The sequence below is a fragment of the Copadichromis virginalis genome, linkage group LG7 (genome assembly GCF_057382275.1).
Source record: "Copadichromis virginalis isolate Kocher_CV1m ecotype Utaka linkage group LG7, C_Virginalis_male_GT1.1, whole genome shotgun sequence".
Taxonomy (NCBI): domain Eukaryota; kingdom Metazoa; phylum Chordata; class Actinopteri; order Cichliformes; family Cichlidae; genus Copadichromis; species Copadichromis virginalis.
In genome coordinates, this window is record NC_140624.1 from 22973879 (window position 1) to 22992667 (window position 18789).

The window sequence follows — 18789 nt, forward strand, 5'->3', positions numbered from 1 at the left end:
GCCTCTGGTTGCAGAATCTAATCTCAATATCTCTGCATTGAGATTGCCTCCTGTGATGACAAGCTTAGTTTTTCAAGTGAGGGAGATGACGCCCTACACCATCACACTGCCTCCATCAAAAGTTGTTATGAGCCTTGACCTGTAGAAGACTTCCTGCGGTTCCTAAGTGCTCACAGATTGAGGGAACAGTCTTTTTGTCATGTCATTTTCTTGGGATGCCCACTTGATGGCCTGTTTCTGTCATCCCTCCTTGGAACTTGTTCTTTAATCTGGAGATGGTCCCCCCCCCCCCGGAAGTTGGCCTATGGCAAGGTTTTCAGGGACACAACCCAGCTACTCAACTCTGCTGCTCAACCCACAAATGCAGTGGAAATAAACAGGCTTTCCAACTGTATTTGATTATTTAATGCCAAGGAGCATTGAAATAATAATAATACCAATAATAATAATAATAATAATAATAATAATAATAATAATAATAGTAATAATAATAATAATAACAATAATAATAATAATAATAATAATAGTAGTAATAATAATAATAATGATTAAAAAAAATCCGCTCAACATAAAGTTTTTGTTGTATTATAATTGTATTTTATAATTAAATTTGGACAAGCTGGAGTCAGATGAAATCAGAAAATAAATAAACATTCAAAAACTGGAACATTTTTTTCTATTCATCAATGAAAGTAAATACCTGTATTTTGCGATCTTAACAATAAATAAAAACCCCAAAGTGTTTTGCTATTTTTCTGCTTTTTGAAATTTCAAACTTTGAAATTTCATGGACTACAACAGCAATAGTTATTTTAACATTAAACATATCGTTTTGATTAAAGGGCATACTATTGGATTAACTATCCACTAACATAAAAAAAACAAACTATTTTGGTAATTACCAATGCTGTTAATTTTAGGCCAGATATAAAATAAAGCTCACACTGAGTGGTTTCTAACATATTTATGTTTTTTATCTGATTAGTCATTTCCCTTGGAATCTCTTTAAACTAAAGCTTGAAAGATATTTTTCTACCGTCACATATTTATATGTAGCTGTTTTCAAAGCCGCCTTTGTGGGGGCACGTTTGGTTTAAAATTACGTTTAGGATGATCGACCTTCACTAAACCCGCCAAAAGGTGGCGCGAGAGTAAATATTAAGAAGACCCAGCCCAGAGGCGCTCACACCTCTGACAGGACCTCACACTTCATTTTTGCGAAGGACAATCAACGAAGTATTAAACGGGAAACTCGTTCATGTAAATGGGCTTAAAACGCTGCATCCACCAATCTCATCCCCCTCATGTATTAATTTACATCAAATATTTTTTTTCTTTAGGAAAATGAAGAATAGGCCGGATCCTGATTTACAGATCTCTTTTATTATTTAAAAACAAACAAACAAAACAACTAAACAAAAAACAAACACACAAGAGAGAAATATTAATATGCACAATTTGATGTTCAAATTGATTTTATATATAGTATATAAAATAATGTATACATTGATTTAAAAAAATATATTATATATACATATATATGTTCGTGTTATTGCAAAACAGAGTAAAAAACTTTCATTGGTATTTATTTACTAAAATGTCCCCCATCCCATTTTTTGATCAATATATTTTTTAATCCATATAAAACAAGCAGCTTAGCCTAATCACTGCGTGAGTTTTAGTTCTGGGTGATTTCTGATACAAAAAAAGAAAAAAAGTTTGCAAGGGGAATAAAATCACGGAGGAATCAAAGAAATCAAATCGCAATTTTATTCCTTTTTTAATCGCGCGGGTGATCGTGAGTTGTTGACCGGCAGCCTGGTGCGAGCATGCACGCACGTGCGCTCAAAGGCTGCACACACACACTGAAAGGAAAGGCTGGGACACGGGTGACAAGAAAAGTCAGGGGTAAAAAGTACCTGTACAGGAGTGAACAAGAAAAATATAGAATGGTTTACGTTTCATCAAACATAAACAAAGAAAGTGACACAGGCGGACAGAGACGGATAAATAGCCGAGGGAGAGAGAGGGAAGGAGAGAGAGAGCCAGAGGGAGAGAGAGGAGGGGTTATCCAGCCTCTGCCTCTTCACCCGACAGTGCCCCGCACTCTCACTTAAGCCGCCACACAGCGCCGGCCGGGAAATAACCTGAAATACTTTTGATTAAAAAGAATCCTCCGGGTGACCTCCGGTGTGACTCAGCGCAACTTCTGACGACGACGCCGAAGTGTCCCGGTGTACTTTCTGATCCTCGGCGGAGCGCAAACACGGAGTTACCAAAGTCCGCGACAGGCTCCAGCGATGGTGACTTTACGCACGGGATTTGGAAGCTGTTTGCACTGACTCCTGTTCTCGCCGCCGAAAACTCTGTCAGCGTCGCTCCCCCCAAAGAGTCGTCAAGTTTGCAAGAAGCACACAGCGCATGACGAACGACTGAATCCAGGTAAGACCCGTCCTGCTGCATCTGCGTGGAGGCGCCGGGACGGTCAGCCCGCGCCACCACCGGGGCTGCTCGTTTTGAAAAGTCCGTGCGCACTCCGCTTATCTCTTCTCCACAACAAACCGCGATGACAGCCGCAGACTCGGGCTGCAGGACTGTGCTTAAACCCCACAGCAGGGCTGTGATTGGACCGCATCACCTGAAAAAGTAACTCCGGGCTTTTAGAAAAGTTTGGTGCTGTAGAGCTTATAGGGAAAAAGTTCCGTAGTCATTTTTATTTGTCATAAATGACTCAGATTTGGATCCAGTCACAGAATTAGATTGCAATAGGTTTGTAATTAAGTGATAGTAAGCTTTGTCAGGAGCTCGCCGTCTGTTACAGTTGTTTTCACACTGTTTGTATTATGATAATACTGCAAATCGTTTTCACCTGTAATTATATTTATAACAGCCACTGTAAAACCGCGTGCTTGTGAGGAGAGCCTAAACGGAACATACATATTTAGATATTATATAAAATTAACAATAAAGAAAAAAATTCTTTAAAAAATGCCAAAACACACATTTTCCAATATTTTTCAGCGCATTTCCACCTTCTTCCTTTAGTTTGTGTAATCCAGATTCAAGGTTATTTCCAGACATAAAGGATGAAATCGTGCAAGAAAAGCAGGCTAAACTTCACCCACCACTACATCCCTGTCACGCACCATTAACAGAAATGGATTAGCGGTTCTGTAGCACCAGAAAATTGTTCTATAGGCTTAGAGCTCATTAAAAGACATTTAGAAAGAGGTCGAGAGTTCAAAAACTTTGCATAAGAAGTTTTTGAGCTCATTATCTTGAGTGATAATTCTCAAGAGCCCAAAACGTGAATTTGAAAGCAGCATTTCCAGAACACTTCACAGAAATAAAGCCGCTCTTAAAGTCAGCCCATCGCTCAGGTCGGCTGGAGGATGCGGGCTGCTGCAGTTTCAGCATTTTCCTCTCCGGCCACAGCGGTGGCCCTCTCGTCTGTCAACGCGAACGCGTCGGGTACTACTGCCGGACCTCTGTGGTCCTCGTGCGCGTTCACGGGCTCGCCGCACATCCACAGTGTACTGTTCCGTCCGTGGCCGAGACTGTGGTGGTGCCCCTGCGTTTCCCCACTCGCTCTGGAATACAACCGATAGAAAAACAGACCACCGAGGCGAGAAACCCCGTCCTCAGGGCCTGAGCTGTTCCGGGGTCACGCAGACTGATCCTAGAAAAACCCGTGAGCCATAAATGAAAATAGACCCGCAGCACCAACACACAGATCCACCGAGACAATACAACCGGACAGGACAGCGTCCCGGGACGGCCCACGAGATAAGAAGTTAGTCCGTAAGTCTCCTTCCACCCCCTTCATCTTTTTCTTTACGTGGCTTTTTGCGTTTTTTCTTTTTGTACAGTGCATCTGAACTTTCTGGGAAAACACGAGTTTCAGTTTCACCTGACACTCGGACAGAGTGACGGCGCCGGTTATGTGTGAAGTTAATTGCGTGGGTGCATGAACTTGAGCCACACGGAGAGGGGGCAAGTTTCTTATTCAGAGCGGGGAGAGAGACCCGCTTCTCGGGCAGATCAGCGTGGGACCTTGTGTACCGTGTGAAAGCTTTTGGCCTCGAGTTCACGGTGGGGATGTGACAGAGAGTACAGGAGGACAAGGCACACGACAACGGCGGGCACCGACTGATAAAGTCACTTCAGGGTGTTCCCCGTATTTAGAGACACACTACACCTCCGAGATAAGCCTCTGCTGGCCGGCAGATAAGGAGCTTTCAGAGAGAGAGAGAGAGAGAGAGAGAGAGAGAGAGAGAGAGAGAGAGAGAGAGAGAGATCACACGCGTGACAGAACGAGTTTAAAAACCACTGGAGAAGGAAGCCGAGTGTCCTGCTAACGGTTTTACTCATTCCTAAATAGCTGAAACCATATTTTCATCGCTTGTTGTTACGGGAGTTGTAGTAATAACGCGGAATTTCCCACTGTCTGCTGTAATTGTTAATTGTTTCACTCCTTCTTCCTTCCTTCTTTTTGTTTTTGTTTGCTCATCAAATCACTCCTCTATTCACGCTTAGAATCGCCCCAGCTTGACAGATCCTCAGGTTGCCAGTTTGGACCTGCCCACGCGCAATAATGACAATTTCCAACAGGTTGTTTAATTGTTTGGACTCTGGCAGAACTATTTATAACCCCCCCAACCCACGCACGCACGCACACGCACACACACACCGCCACCAGCCCTCCTCCTTAACTCTCTTGTAAGTGAGAGTGTCTGTCTGAAAAACAATCCGAGGAAGGGGGGGTCCGCTGGAGTCGATCTCCTGTGGTATTTTGTTTTGAGCAGGTGGTGCGAGTTGAAGTTCCCTCATAAGGTAAAGTGGCATTAGAGGGTCCAAATGGCAGACTTATATATAGGCTGCCAATTCAGCACATTGTTCAGGACTGCATGGCTGCGCTTTCTCCGCTGTCTGACGGAAGACCTGCGGCTTTTTTTTCTCCTCCCCCTCTTCCTCTGTGGGAATCAGCCTTGACAACAGGCGGACAAGCGTGAACACAGCGGCTGAACAATGTGAAATGTCCATCGGATCTCGAGCACGTGGGAAATAATCGTCACCCGCCTTATAAAATATATATAAAAAACAATTTGATTTAGTCTGTATAATATTTTTACAGATTTAAAATACAAAACAAATGTTTTAATTCCGTCCTTGTTTTTTCACAGCTATTTTTTTTTAAAAATTTAGTTCTATTTTAATTACATCACACCATCATTTGATGTGGACAGTCACATTTTCTAATTACATCTTCCTCTGTTCACTTCATCGGCATGCTCCTTGTTTTAGCTGTGATTCAAGAATCATCACATGACATTTATTTCCAACTGAATCCTGAAATGTTTGAAAATTTCAGGTTTCACTTCTTTTTATTTGTCTCACTGTGAAGCGTTGAAAAATGGGCTTACTTAGAAATCCAGCATTAATTTGATGTGCCACATATACGTCTTCTTCTTCTTTTTTTTAAGGATGCTGGGAGGCCTTTTTCCTGTGGTGTGATTCAGAGAGACTCTTTAGTGGCAGACAGAGGGCACAGTCGGAGGGGCAAAAGATTAAGAGATCTTACAGCTGTTAGAAAAAAGGGGGACAGAATAGAGTCAGAATTTTGGCACCAATCAGACACTTGCTGCAGAAGAGACCCAATTTTGATTTTTAGAATTTACTATAAGTTATATAAGTATATATATAATATATAAGTTAACTCTCTTTGGCATTACTGTTGTTTTAGTTGCATATTGAGCTTAACATCTATCTAACATCTGACCGCACTGTAGCAGATCCGAACGTTTCCATATGTTGTTTTTTTGGAGGATGTCAGTCACCTTCATTGGAGACCCATCTCTTCACAATTTTAAGCCTGTGGCCAATCTGGAGAGTCCTAATTATTTGTTTTCAGGCTCTTTGAAAAAGACACCAGCCCCCAAATTGGACATGTGTTGTACAAACACAAATTAAACATTTAGCCGTAAGTATTTCTCCCTGAGTCCTAAGTGCATATTAGTCAGCCTATACTTATCTCTGGCCCAACGGCACACCCAAATTGCAGTGTTGCTGCTGAAAAAGAAAGGTTGGGGCCCCAGAGAATGAGCACTTGAAACATGCTGGCAGATGCCCATAAGTTTCCCAACCAAAGTGGAAGCTTAGGTGTGTTTGTGCGCACAGTGCATGTATGTGTATGCTTGTTTAGTGCACTTTCACATCTTTTGTGTTTTTTGCGCTTGTCCAGAAAGAAATCAGACAAATGTGTGACTAATTGTTCTCACGCGTATTTTCACTGATTACATTGTGTTTTTGCACATGAGCGTGCACCACGGCAGTGTGTGTTCTTGTAGCACAGTTAGGTGTGTATCCTATAAAAGGATTTTCAGTGTGTTGTATGGTGCGTCCTTGTCATGAATTTCTATATTTATAACAAGACTTTCTGCCCGCACGCATGTATGTGCCTTCATTGCGAGTGTGTGAATGTGGGCCTGACTGGATGGACATCCTGCTCTATGGATTCGTCCCCATGTTTCCACCATGATATAACCCTGGAAACAGCTTCTTAATTTTTCCCCTGAGCAGAGAATAACGGGGTGCCATTTTCATTCTTCTCTCTCCTCTCTTTCGGTGGTCTCGAGGTAACCTTTTCTTTCTGCCGGTGAATCTCCAGCACCTGCTCCCAGCCTTCCAATTTTAAAAGCTCAAAATAAGAGCTTACCTGACACATGCACTTCTTAATGACAATCTCCTCCATGCAAGCACACAAGACACACACTCTCTCGTCCATGTCACATTTTTGCATACAGTATGTAGTCTTTGCTCGGCATTATGGCATCTTCTCAGATTCACTGCGTCTCTTATTTTGGGGTTTCTTGATGCACAGAGGAGCTCAAACTTTCTCCATCTTCATCAGCTGTTTTCTGCCTGTTCTTTCTTTATGCATCGTGTGGCCAACCTTTGATGTCTGCAACATTAACATTAGCTCTTATATACATGCAAATGGATAGAGTAAGATTTCTAAATATGTGGTTTACACGAGCGCTTTGACAAATGGTTGTTGTACTGTTAACACGGACACAGACTAGGCCTTCTGCCTGAAGAGGAAAACTTCTAAAAGGTGGCTTCAATCCACCTTAAACCTCTTACTGCTTTTTTTTTAAACAAAAGCTCTTTTTAATCATATGATATGAATTCGTAAAACAAAAAACATTTGTAATTTTTTTGGTTCATTTTGAGATTTGAATGACTTGGCAGTGGACATGGCAGCATCGTTCTTGCTGCTCTCTTGCTTTTTCTCGTGTGGAAAAACTTACCATCACCGCTGACACGAAACAGAGAGCTGCCTTTTCTCCACGCTGCAAAAAGTCATTTTTGGAAATGTAAGAACTAAATTATTGAGGCAACATAAATCACCAAGCAAATCCAGCCTATGGTTTATACACATAAGAAGCAGTGCAGGATGGTATTTTACGTTAATGCTGAGACACTTTGTGCCCAGTTAAGGTATGTTTATGCATCCTTAAATGAAGCAGCTGTCATTCTGATTCCCCTGTGGAGACATATGTGTGAAAGAAAAAGTGGGATTTTATTTACTTTGCATTGTAGTCATGTTGCAATTTACAAATTAAATTGTGGCATCTGAAACAACCAGCTAACATTTTTACATTTACGTGATGACTACGATGTTAGGTAGTGAAAAGTGACTTGATGATGTTTTCATTAGGACAAAAAAGGGAAGAAAATCACATGAACTTAAATTTGTTTCTCAGAATTATGTTATTTATTTTGTGAAAAAAAAATCAACACAATTACATTACAAATCAGTAAATGCAAAAAACCCAAAGAAGCAGAAAAAAACAAAAAAAACAATTAAAAAAACAGGAAGATATAGCATTTGATTTCTTTTATATACTGTAATGTTGCAGCAGAAGAGATTCGTCTCAGTAGTTTTTCAGTGTTGCTTATGTAAAACCCATCACTGTAACTTTATTGTTTCTTAAAACAGGCTGACTCATTGTGAAAAAGACATGGCTGTTTTTTTTCCTGAAGTTCACCAACCCCCTAAACTTCAGCACACGCCAGAAGTAAATGTCAAAAACAAAGAGTACATCGGGATAAGTTAGATGATTGTGGTTAGCCTTTATTTTTGGTCAGGCCTATCTGATCGCTGGCTTTTTGAATTTCTAATAAGGCTAGAGGGCTACCAGGTGACTGACACAAGTGCTCTAGTGGCTCCTTATCTGTCAGTCAGCAGTCGTGGCCTTGGACTGTAGCAGCAGAGGCAGCAGATGCTTTGGCAATTACACTCCTGATGAATTTACAGAAGAAGGAAATCACACAGAGAAGCACGTTTTTCAATACCAGGAGGTTTTTAAGTCCTTCCTGGTCCATCGGCTTTGCTTTTGCATTCCCACTTTCTCTTTCAGCCTTTCAGTCTTCCTCTTTCTCTCCTTTCCTTTCCTTTTGGGTTACATTGAACACTCCAAACTAAAGGTATATGAAGTGGCTGGCAGTAAAGATGATCAGCCATGACCCAGAGATTGGAACGTTTGTGTTAAAAATGTAAAGAAAAAGAACTTACTTTCTTCTTTCTGTAAACCAAAAACACTGTCATACAAAAAAAAACCCTGTGGCACTCTACTTTGTCATGACATGAGTCGTATGATTGGTGGGAGTCTTTGCTATTGTCTACACTAGGGCCATGGTAATTGTGTTGGTGTTTGTTATACTTGTTGTGATGGTGATATAAAAGTTCTGCAGATTGAAGTTGTGCAGTGCACAACTGATACTCTTATGTTTGTCCTGTTATTTTTTGTGTTTGCAAGGATTAAATGCCCTGTGTGGGAGATACAAACCCTCAGATGTTAATTTATCTGTGGTTCATTTTTATAATTTAATAGTAAAGCTGATCAAGAAAGATTTCAACGTTAATGATTAGTACTGGCTCACATCTTAAAAAAAGCAATGAGTCTTGGGTGGATTGTACTGTTGTAGGACTGAATAAAGGCGAGTGTCATTGGTAAACATCTCCTGTGTAGTTTATGCTGCTTCAAAATCAGAAGGGTGGGGTTCCATATCTAATTACTAATTATATCTAATAACAATTGCTGGAAAGTTTTATCAAGCCAATGAAAGTGTTTGAATATCTGTTTACACTTACACTTTTGTGTAATTAACAGCAAAGCTTGCTGTTTGTGGATTGTCATGCAACATAGGCCCCACCCCTCTGGCACACCCAACAGGTTAAAACAAACAAAAGAATTTATTTGCACTACCCTTTGATGAAACTCTGCTGTTGATGTTGCACAAATCGTTCCCAGGTGCTCTGTATTTATTTGCTTTCTTTCTTTCTTTCTTTCTTTCTTTCTTTCTTTCTTTCTTTCTTTCTTTCTTTCTTTCTTTCTTTCTTTCTTTCTTTCTTTCTTTCTTTCTTTCTTTCTTTCTTTCTTTCTTTCTTTCTTTCTTTCTTTCTTTCTTTCTTTCTTTCTTTCTTTCTTTCTTTCTTTTTTAAAAATCTGCTGATTTTTAATACAGATTGCTTCCAGGGCCACTTTAGTACAACACGGCAAGTTTCATATTGAACTTGCTTTGCAAGTCTGTCTGTCCAAGGATGGGGGAAAAAAAGAAATGTGTTGAAGTGTTTGTGGCAAGAGGAAAGTCCTCTTGTGCTGTCCATGAACCTTTCTGAGAGCATTTTGATGAACAGCTGAAAGTGGCAAATGATGCTCATACTGACAAAATAGAACCACGCGCTACTGTGCATGTGTACTTTGGCTATAGGACAGTGCCCCACACACATTCATACTCAGACGCACATATGCATCCTTGGGCATACAACGCGTTTATCAAAACATACAGGGAGTGCTGTCACAACTTCACTGCTCTATTTGGCTCAAGCAAAGAATTTACTTTAGTTCAATACTTTGAAATTGAATTTACTTTAGTGTAAAAAACTAATTACAAACTATAATAATAAAACAAATAAACTGGAAACAAATTTACATAGTAATTAGGTCTATTTTGAAGAAATAGAGACATGGATAGAAAAAAGGTCTGTAGGATAGACAGTGTAAAATATGGATGTAGCCACTGTGACACAAAAGTTTGAGATGAATATTTTTTTTGTCTTTTGGTGTTTTGAAACCAGTTGTGACAAGCAGGGGGGTGGGACAGTTGAAATCCATGCTCATTGGCTAACGTTCAGTGAACTGGATAATCCTCGTTTCTGACACTTAGAATGACCAGAATTAAAGTTTTATCCATATGACCCAAAGCTTTATCCATCTTTTTATCATCTATGGTTTGTAGCCTGTTTTGTAAACACGTATCATGATCTGATTGGATAAAGGAATGGACAAGAAAAACAAACAAGCAAGAAAAACTTGCATAAGTTCTTTTTAAAATAACTGGGTTATTTCCATAATGGAGAAAGTGTAAAAACTGTCCAAACTGAAGCAACAGAAACTCAGATGTGTTGAGCTTAAGTTGATGATTTGGGTCAAGTTTGAAAAATAAGGGAAACTATGTTTCCCACAGAAGTGTATCCTTATTAAACCCTTTTTGACTTTCACGACAACTGATGTAAAGATCGCACAGTGCCCCTTTAAATGTTCACTTATATTTGAGGTCATTTTGCTCTTGTATTCTGACCATAGTTATAGTTTATGTTGCACATTAGTTTTTTGTTTCTTATTTTGTTAAAATAAGATAATTTACGGCACAACACAGTAGATTCCACTGAGATGTCATTTCCGTGCATACGTGGTCATGAGTTATTAAATGTGAAATCTGAATCTACATTTTTGGTGACTCCGGGTCTGATCTGTTCCACTCTGCTCGTAATTTGCCCTCGGTGCTGTTCACGCTGATTAAGAACAGAATTCCTTTTTGAAAATTACTGTCAGTTATAGTTTCACTCTTAACAGCATATATCACAGTTTCCTTGGAAGCCAATCGGGACGTGCCTTTTCAGGAATCTGTAGTTTTTTGCCGCATAGCCAGTGTCACTCTATTTTCCCTCTCCTGGCCGCACAACCTGAGAGAGATTAATAACCTCTTTAAAGTTAAAGAACAAAAAAAAAGAAGAAGAAGAAGAAAGAAACAGCTGCAAACAAACCCAGGGAGGCTGGATTCTGGGTTCATGTTTACATTGCTTTTATGATTTGGTCCTTTCCTGCTCCTCCCATCTGCAGAAGCATCACGCTGTTCTAAATGCAGGCTGGGTAACCTCCACTTTTACCACTAGTAGTGGTTTGGAGTAATGGGGCGTGGAAGCAGGGTTCGGGGTGCGAGGCCTCTGAAATGATCCTGTGGTAAAGTAGTGAGGGCCAGGATGACATGGTCCCACCCGCTGAGCCCAGGACCGAATCCAATTGGTCATCAGCCAGCTTGTCTACACAGGGCGTTGCCATGGTTTCTGAGCCATAAAGAAGTCTTTAATCGAGCCGTTGTCATCATAGGATGGTGGTGACCACTTGGGCTCAAAGTGGAGAGATATAGGCAGCAGTACAGAAAAAAAAGAGAGAAAACAAGATATCAGCTGTGAGGCTCAGAATAGAAAAGGCAGAGCCCTGTCTTCATAACATACACACATAAGGATCATTCCCCTTTTTTAATGTGTGTATTTATTAACGACATGCTCTTGACAAGCTCTGCTGGCTCATGCCTGTTTGTATATGGCATGCTATGTTCTGTACATACTGTTGGATTAGCAGAAATGGGGTGTGTGGTGTTCAGCGATGACGAGATGCAGAGGAGTGGCGCTGGCTCGGGTATCGAGCTGACCGAGCTCAGACATCAGGTTTCCTCCACTCGGGCCAACGCATTTTAGATGGCTGGGTGGACAGCAGTATCACCTGCTGACATTTACGCTGGACGGTTTCACACACAAGAATACACACGATATGGTGACTGGTGTTAGCAGCACTGTGTGTGTTTACTCTGCTGTGAGCCATCAGGGTCTTCAGGAGCCCCACCTGTTGATGGTATCTAACATGAACGGCACATTTTGAGAGGAACTTAAATGAAATGATTAAACACGGCAAAGAAGCGCTCAGGGCAGTCGCACTGGCTCTGTGTGACAAAATGAAATGGCCTTTTGCCTCAGTCCTTCAAGTTGATGGTGCCTGCCACTGCAAGAGGGAAACATGCTGCCTCAGCAAGCTGTTTAGTATCATTCTGGAGGAGCTAACGCTGTTTCTCCCCGTTAAATATGGGAAACATACATAGACGGGCCTGTGATGTCACTTGTTATTGCTGGAGGCCCGCTGTAGGAAAAATCTCATTTGCCTTTGTTGAGCGCTGTAGTGAAAAGGAGCTTATGTTGTAAAGATGTTACTGTAGCTGCTGCGCCGCCCGCCACGTCTCTGTGTGTGTGTGTGCGCATGCCTGTGTCTTTAGCTGTCTCTGCACTACATTGTGCATCTAATGTTTGTTTTTCCTCACATTTGTTCAACTTTGACCAGACAGTGGTTCCTGTACCTGTTTGTTTATGGCCCAAACAAAAGAAGTTAAGAGGCGGCCCTTTGTGCAGGAGATTTATGCATGACAGCGGCTATTGTAATTTTCATACATGTTTCCTCTGCCTGCCTCCTCTTTGATTTTTCATGTGCTTTGTGGACATGCTTCACCACCCTTTGTGCCAGAGAATAAGCTCTAACTTAGGGACGGTGACGATGGAGTGAGTCATGCCGCGGAGAGAATGAAATATTCAGCAAAATCTTATGGAACATAACGGTTACATGTTGGGATAATGATTTGTCAGAGGTCGCATCAAGTTGCTAAAGTTCCACCTCTAAAGTTCGTTGTGACGCCCACAAGATGTTCCTGGGATGGTGCAACCCAAATGCAAACGTGTGCACGTGTGTTAACCCGTGATTATTTTTTTTAGGCTGAAAAGGAAATTTTAAGTCTAAGAGAGGTAAACTGAAAGGTCAAAAAAATTTACAGAACTGTGGAGAAATAAAGTAATAAATGTTGACATCATGGTTTAGAATTCTATAAAATAAAATGTGTGCATGAAAAAAGAAAAAAGAAAGAAGCATTTTACCACAAAGTAGCACTCAGGAGCAGTGTGAGATGGTGTTTTTCTTTTTGTTCTGGTGATGAGATAAACCGTATCTTTGAAGCGGACGTATGGAGAAAAGACAACTGGAATAAAGCGGTTGATATTTATTGCCACCGCAGTTATTCCCGTTGTTTTTTCTACCAATCCTGACGACCACCTCCTCCATCTCAACAAGTCTCCCCTCACATTCAGCTTCTTCGTGTTTTACGGAGCAGCAGATTTGTGTGCTGTCCTCTAAATCATTTCCCTCTCTAGCAGATTGCTCCCCACTGGAATATTGGCCTGACAGCCCTTCCCCCCCCCCCCCCCCCCCCCTCCTTCTACTTCCCCAGTGGACTCATTTACATTTATGCACGCAGCAATTAATTACAGACTGGCGCTGGCCTTGTAAATTAGAGGGAGCTGAGGTCGCCCTCATTAATTGCCCCTGACAGTTAAAGCCTTGTTTGGGTCGTGACAAGGATGACTTTAGGCCGGGACACTGGAAGCTTTGCAAAGACTGGCGTGTCTTCATGCATCTGATATCATTTTGGGGTAAATTAACATGTTTCTTGATGACTATGTTATTGTGTGCTAGTTTTTTTTCTCTTCTCTTGGACACAGAAGCATTTTGCAGTCTCTGTGTTCTTGGCATCCAGAGGTCACCATTCCATTCTTTGTGTTTTGTCTTCAGAGTAATGTCTTGTGTATTCTGGGGGTCTTTCATCCAAATGCTTGCGTATGGGAGTTTTCAATAGGCCCAGGAGTCAAGCAGGCAACTTCTCACGGTTTTGGCCTTTTCATGCGAAGACGCTCCAACTTCTTCCAGCTCCTTCCAGCTCCTTCCTTCACAAGGCCCTCCTTTCTTCTCTGTCACGCAGCGATGTGTTTGTGCATACCTCACCAGCTCGACAAAAGAAGGGAGAGATCCTATTCACTTTTGCCTTTGACATTCACCTCTTATTTTTACAATCTTTCCAAGGCGCGCTGTTTGCACAGTGGAACAGGCTTTGTCTTGAAGAAGCGGGACAATGGTGAGCACCATAATGTAATCTCCTAAGGGTGGTGAGCAGAGGGGTGAGGTTTAGACATATGTGCTGGCGCTTGCCCCTACCGTCCTCTGTCTCCCTCCCACCTTTAACTTTAGCAATATTTCATGTTAACAGCGACTTGGGAGAGAAATGCGTGTTGTCACTTAAGCTTCTGTAATGTTCGCCCAGGTATTCCGTGAAGGGAACACAAAGGCTTTTCACTCATGCAAACATCCCCTTCCCTTGTTGCACCTTTAAAAAAAAATGTAAAAAAAATTCTGTAGCAGTTTGGCCACCCACGTGCAAGACTTCAATCCTTTCTTCTCCTGCTGACATAATAAGGAAACATTATCCATTCCTCGACTTAACTAAATGTTTTAGCAGTCTAAAACCATCTATCTATCTATCTATCTATCTATCTATCTATCTATCTATCTATCTATCTATCTATCTATCTATCTATCTATCTATCTATCTATCTATCTATCTATCTATCTATCTATCTATCTATCTATCCATCCATCCATCCATCCATCCATCCATCCATCCATCCATCCATCCATCCATCCATCCATCCATCCATCCATCCATCCATCCATCCATCCATATTCCCTTTATTGCTTGAATATCTAGGTGTGTATAGTTTAGCGAAAGGCAGGAATAGCAGCACATTGTTTTGCTTTAGGGCTTGTTGTACAAGCTACGTTGTTTCATTTAGGATGTCACGCTTCAAGGACAGAGTAAAGAAAGCAGCAGTATTCTTAAAAATTGAAATTCATAGAACAAATAATTTGTGCAAAAGTTTTTTTTGTCAAACTAATATTTGTAAACTGTGATGAATGAATCATACAACCTCAGAAGCACTGTCTATATGTCTGTCACAGTTTCATAGTGCACAGATTTAAGAGTTCAGTGCTAATAGTTGCACACAGCAGGTTTCCCTTCTTACGGGCCCAGAGTGAAAATACTAAAAAAAAAAAAATCTCTGAAACATTACAAGGCCTGGATGACATGGCCAGTGGCCCTCAGAGAGGCAGTGTGCGCTATAAGTGCATCATTTATGGGTCAAGTGAACCTCATTTTGGTTTAATTGCCCATATGATTAGCTGGAACCATGCACTGTTTCCTACGGTGCAGACATGGAAGTGGCAGCACAGAGCCTCATGCAGCGCCACGCTCATTGAGAGCGCTTCCGCCTAATAGAGTTCCATTGTTCTTTCTCCAGTGTGTCCACGATTGCACAAGTGGCATTGACAGCTGCAACAAGACAACATTTGGGACTGCGCATATTTTATTGCGTGAATGCGTGCATTCATTGTGCAGGTGCTGGCCTCGCTGTGAACATAACACAGGGTATCTTCGTGCACGGTATTGCTCACCTCTTTTTCTTAAAAAAAAGTTCCCTAATGCAATGATGTCACAGCTTTGGTTTTTGTCTTTTGTCTCAGACCTTTTGTTTTGCTGCTTTCAGTATCTATTGCAAATATCAGACACTTTCCCCCCTGCAGCTGGCTCAACTGTAGGGTGACATGTGCCATTTTACAGCTGTTGGACAGTGGGCCAAAAAGGTAGCTGTTACTTCCTGCAGTTGTCAGGAGAAGCCTGGAATGGCTCTATAGCCTGGATCTCCTATGTCAGGTCCTCCCTGAGATGAGGATCTGACAAAGTGGTGAAGAGCAGCAACTGAGCATGAGTGTGCAAGCACAACGTATTAAAGGAAAAAATAAAAACAGCCAGTGTGTGTCACCTGGTCTATAAACGTCCATTTGAGTGCTCACTGCTTCCAGCGAAGAACTGGGTAAATAATTCCTGCATTAATTTACTTCAGATGACTAGCTCTCTTTTTGTTCTTTTATATTTCAGGCTCTACAGTACACACATTTATAGCAGATCCGTTGGCTATAAGCACTGTTTACACATTGCATATGCACATGTGGACATGTGCAGAAATCCTGCAGAAAACACGCACACCAGCATAAGCCAGTGGGTCCTTACACACAGGATTTTTGCTGAGTCTGTGCATTTTTTGCGGCAGTGCTCCTCTACTGGACAGCCAGCTGTCTCTCCGATTACCCAGCATCCTCCAGGTGTCAGATCTGCCATCTGCAGATGAGTGGCAGGGTGTGTGGACGGAGGAATGACGGGGGAAAAGAGGGAGAGAGAGAGGGGGGGGGGTTAAAAAGAAAGAGAGGAAACAGAATAACTGGTTCTGCAGACATCTGGAACGTGTTCAGACGGGTCAGCGAGAGCTGCGGAGTGTGAACGCTGCTCAGGGGAATCCAACTCGCAGTCACTTGATTGAGAAAGTGGCTTTTTGAGTCAGTGGCTGCTCAAGGCAAAGACAGAGAGACACACAAAGAGAGTTGCATCTTACAGAAATGTTTGCAGGGATGTTTCACCAAAATGTGTTTTTACCCATTATTTGTTATCAGTTTTATTATCAGAACTTCTTTGATTTTCTCCGTTCAGAATAAGATTCCGATTTAATTGTGCCCTGAGAGAAAAATGCTTCTACGAGAGAATGATTTGGCTGATTAAAGACATGAATAAAAGATCATATAAGCCCAGTGTTTGCTTTTTTCTTCGTTGTTCTCAATTAGGCTCAAATGGTAGAATCAAAGGGGTGTTTGTATGGCCCCCTTTGTAGCACTTAGATGCTGTGTTTGGGTGACTTGATGATGAGCGGCATCAGAAAAATGCTGCTTTGGTGTGTTTAATTGCTTTGTCTGTCGTTGTCTGCACAGACTCTCTCTTTAAGAGCCTCCTTATCCTGGTCAGTTCTTTCTTTCATAAATTAATGACCTTCCTCTCTTAATTATGACTATCTCTCTCTCATCCTGGGGCTCCCTCAGAGTGATGACTCACTCCATCCTGATCATGGTACCTTCAAAGTGTTGTCATTATTTGTTATTATCCGGTTTAGCAAATGACTGCTTGTGGTTTGCACTTGTGTGTGTGTGTGTGAGTGAGGCTATAATGAGGCTGACCCCCGGTTAGCTTCGGGAGTGAGAGTGGGTTATTTTAGGAATGGTGAGCTGTCCACCTGATGAGAGATTTCTTTTCCGTGCTCTCGCTGGAATCAGCTTTTAAAAGAAAATATCAGACATCGCTAACCACATTAAGACAGATTTCAGCCAATTTCTTCTTCTTTTTTTTAAACTTCAAAGTCGCGTACAAGAATCACGTTGTTTGTCATTTGTTGGGCTTTGCATGGCTCAGTGTGCGCCGCTGTTTGTGCAGGGGAAAGTGCTGCGAAAGAAATACACTGATCCTCTGTTGGGTCTGCCGCGGACTTGATACAGGAGCTCTGTTCTGTCATGAACATCCGCTACAGAGAGCTCCCAGGTGGGGTGAGAGTGTTCACTGTGCTCCAAGAACAGATCCCAATTCAAATTTTCATAGTTTGTCAAACCATTGCTGGCGTGATGCAAAAAATGTAGCACTGAAAAATATTTCCTGATTTGCATGGCAAGGCTGTCGCCCTGGAGGGTCACATAAAATGTCAGTTTTCATCTCATCATAGATGTTATCTGACAAAATATTCCTTGTTTTTGTCTGTTTTGCTCTATTCTAGGTGATGTTCATGAATTTTAAAGTGCATCCTTAAGTGTGAAGAGGGTGTTGGAGCTGAAGCCTCTTATTTCTGTAAGTTTTCCTCATCCACTGACATGACAAGTACTTTCTTGCACTGTATCACGCCAGCTTCTTTGTGATTTTGTGCCACTGCTTGGCACCTCGGATAACAGCTTCAGTAACAAGGCAGATGATAAACTGTTGCAGAGAAAACACTATTGTTTTGGCAGAGCAGCACAGAGCGGCTCTCGCTGGTGTTTGAACATGCCAGGTTTTGCACCAGTGGTTGTGTTACCTGAGTTGCGTGTGTGTGTGTGTGTGTGTGTGTGTGTGTGTGTGTGTGTGTGTGTGTGTGAATGCTAGCCCATGTTAACAAAACTGTATCCAGCTATTTGCTTGTCAGCCACCTCTCACTCCTCCGTTGCTACAGACAGACTGCTTTTGATTTTGTTTCGCAGCAAATGCAGACCTCCACTCCTGGTAGTGTTCTGTCCTGTGTGCCCTCAATTGCCGCTTTCACTTGGGTGAAGAAAGGGGTCTTTTAAAGGCTCCCACAGGCATCACTCCAGGAACCTCTCACTGCTGGGACCTACAGTGTGCCTTTTAATGGACTTTCTCTCTGTGAGCAATAAAGATTATATCTGGAGTCAAATAGTGCTGCAGGTAACACTAGCCTAAATTAATCGGGTGAAGTCGCTGGGGCTGATCTCAGTGGTTTCAGCAGAGACATATGAAATGTACAGATGGCAGAGGTTGAAGAAAAGAGTGATCTGACCATCTGGCTAATCCTCCTGTTTAAGAATACCTATTAAGGCCCTGTCTAGTGCCCCTTGTGTCACTGGTAGGTCAGATCATCTTTTATCACAAACTAGAACTGCAGTTTGCTACCTGGGTATGGGACCAGTGCAAGAGGTCACAAGATAAATAAGCCAGGTTACGGATGGAAAGAAAGATAAAGAGAGAAGAAAGTGGTTAAGAAGATGGATGGATTGATTACTGAGTGTACTTACCCCTTCATCCCTCTGAAGTATGAGTAAAAATCAAAGAAAGCACCACTTTGGTTAAACTAAAAAGAATGATCAACTAGAGCAATTTAGGGAGCAATATTGTGGCTCTGTGGAATCCTTTCACAGATTTTGTTTT

At 41.7% G+C, this 18789-nt stretch overlaps 1 protein-coding gene across 6 annotated transcripts in view; it reads left to right on the forward strand.

Moving 5' to 3' along the window:
• Positions 1–1884: 1884 nt before the first annotated feature.
• The window catches only part of LOC146705029 (transcription factor SOX-6-like), a 109142-nt gene continuing 92237 nt past the window's right edge, over positions 1885–18789 (forward strand). For 5 of the 6 annotated variants that reach the window (XM_085462554.1, XM_085462556.1, XM_085462558.1 and 2 more), the window contains exons 1-2: positions 1885–2442; positions 17648–17718. The gene's annotated coding sequence lies outside the window, so the exon portion shown is untranslated. Of the gene's footprint in view, positions 2443–2777; positions 3802–17647; positions 17719–18789 lie in introns of those variants that run through there. The other variant, XM_085462555.1, reaches the window with a different exon arrangement.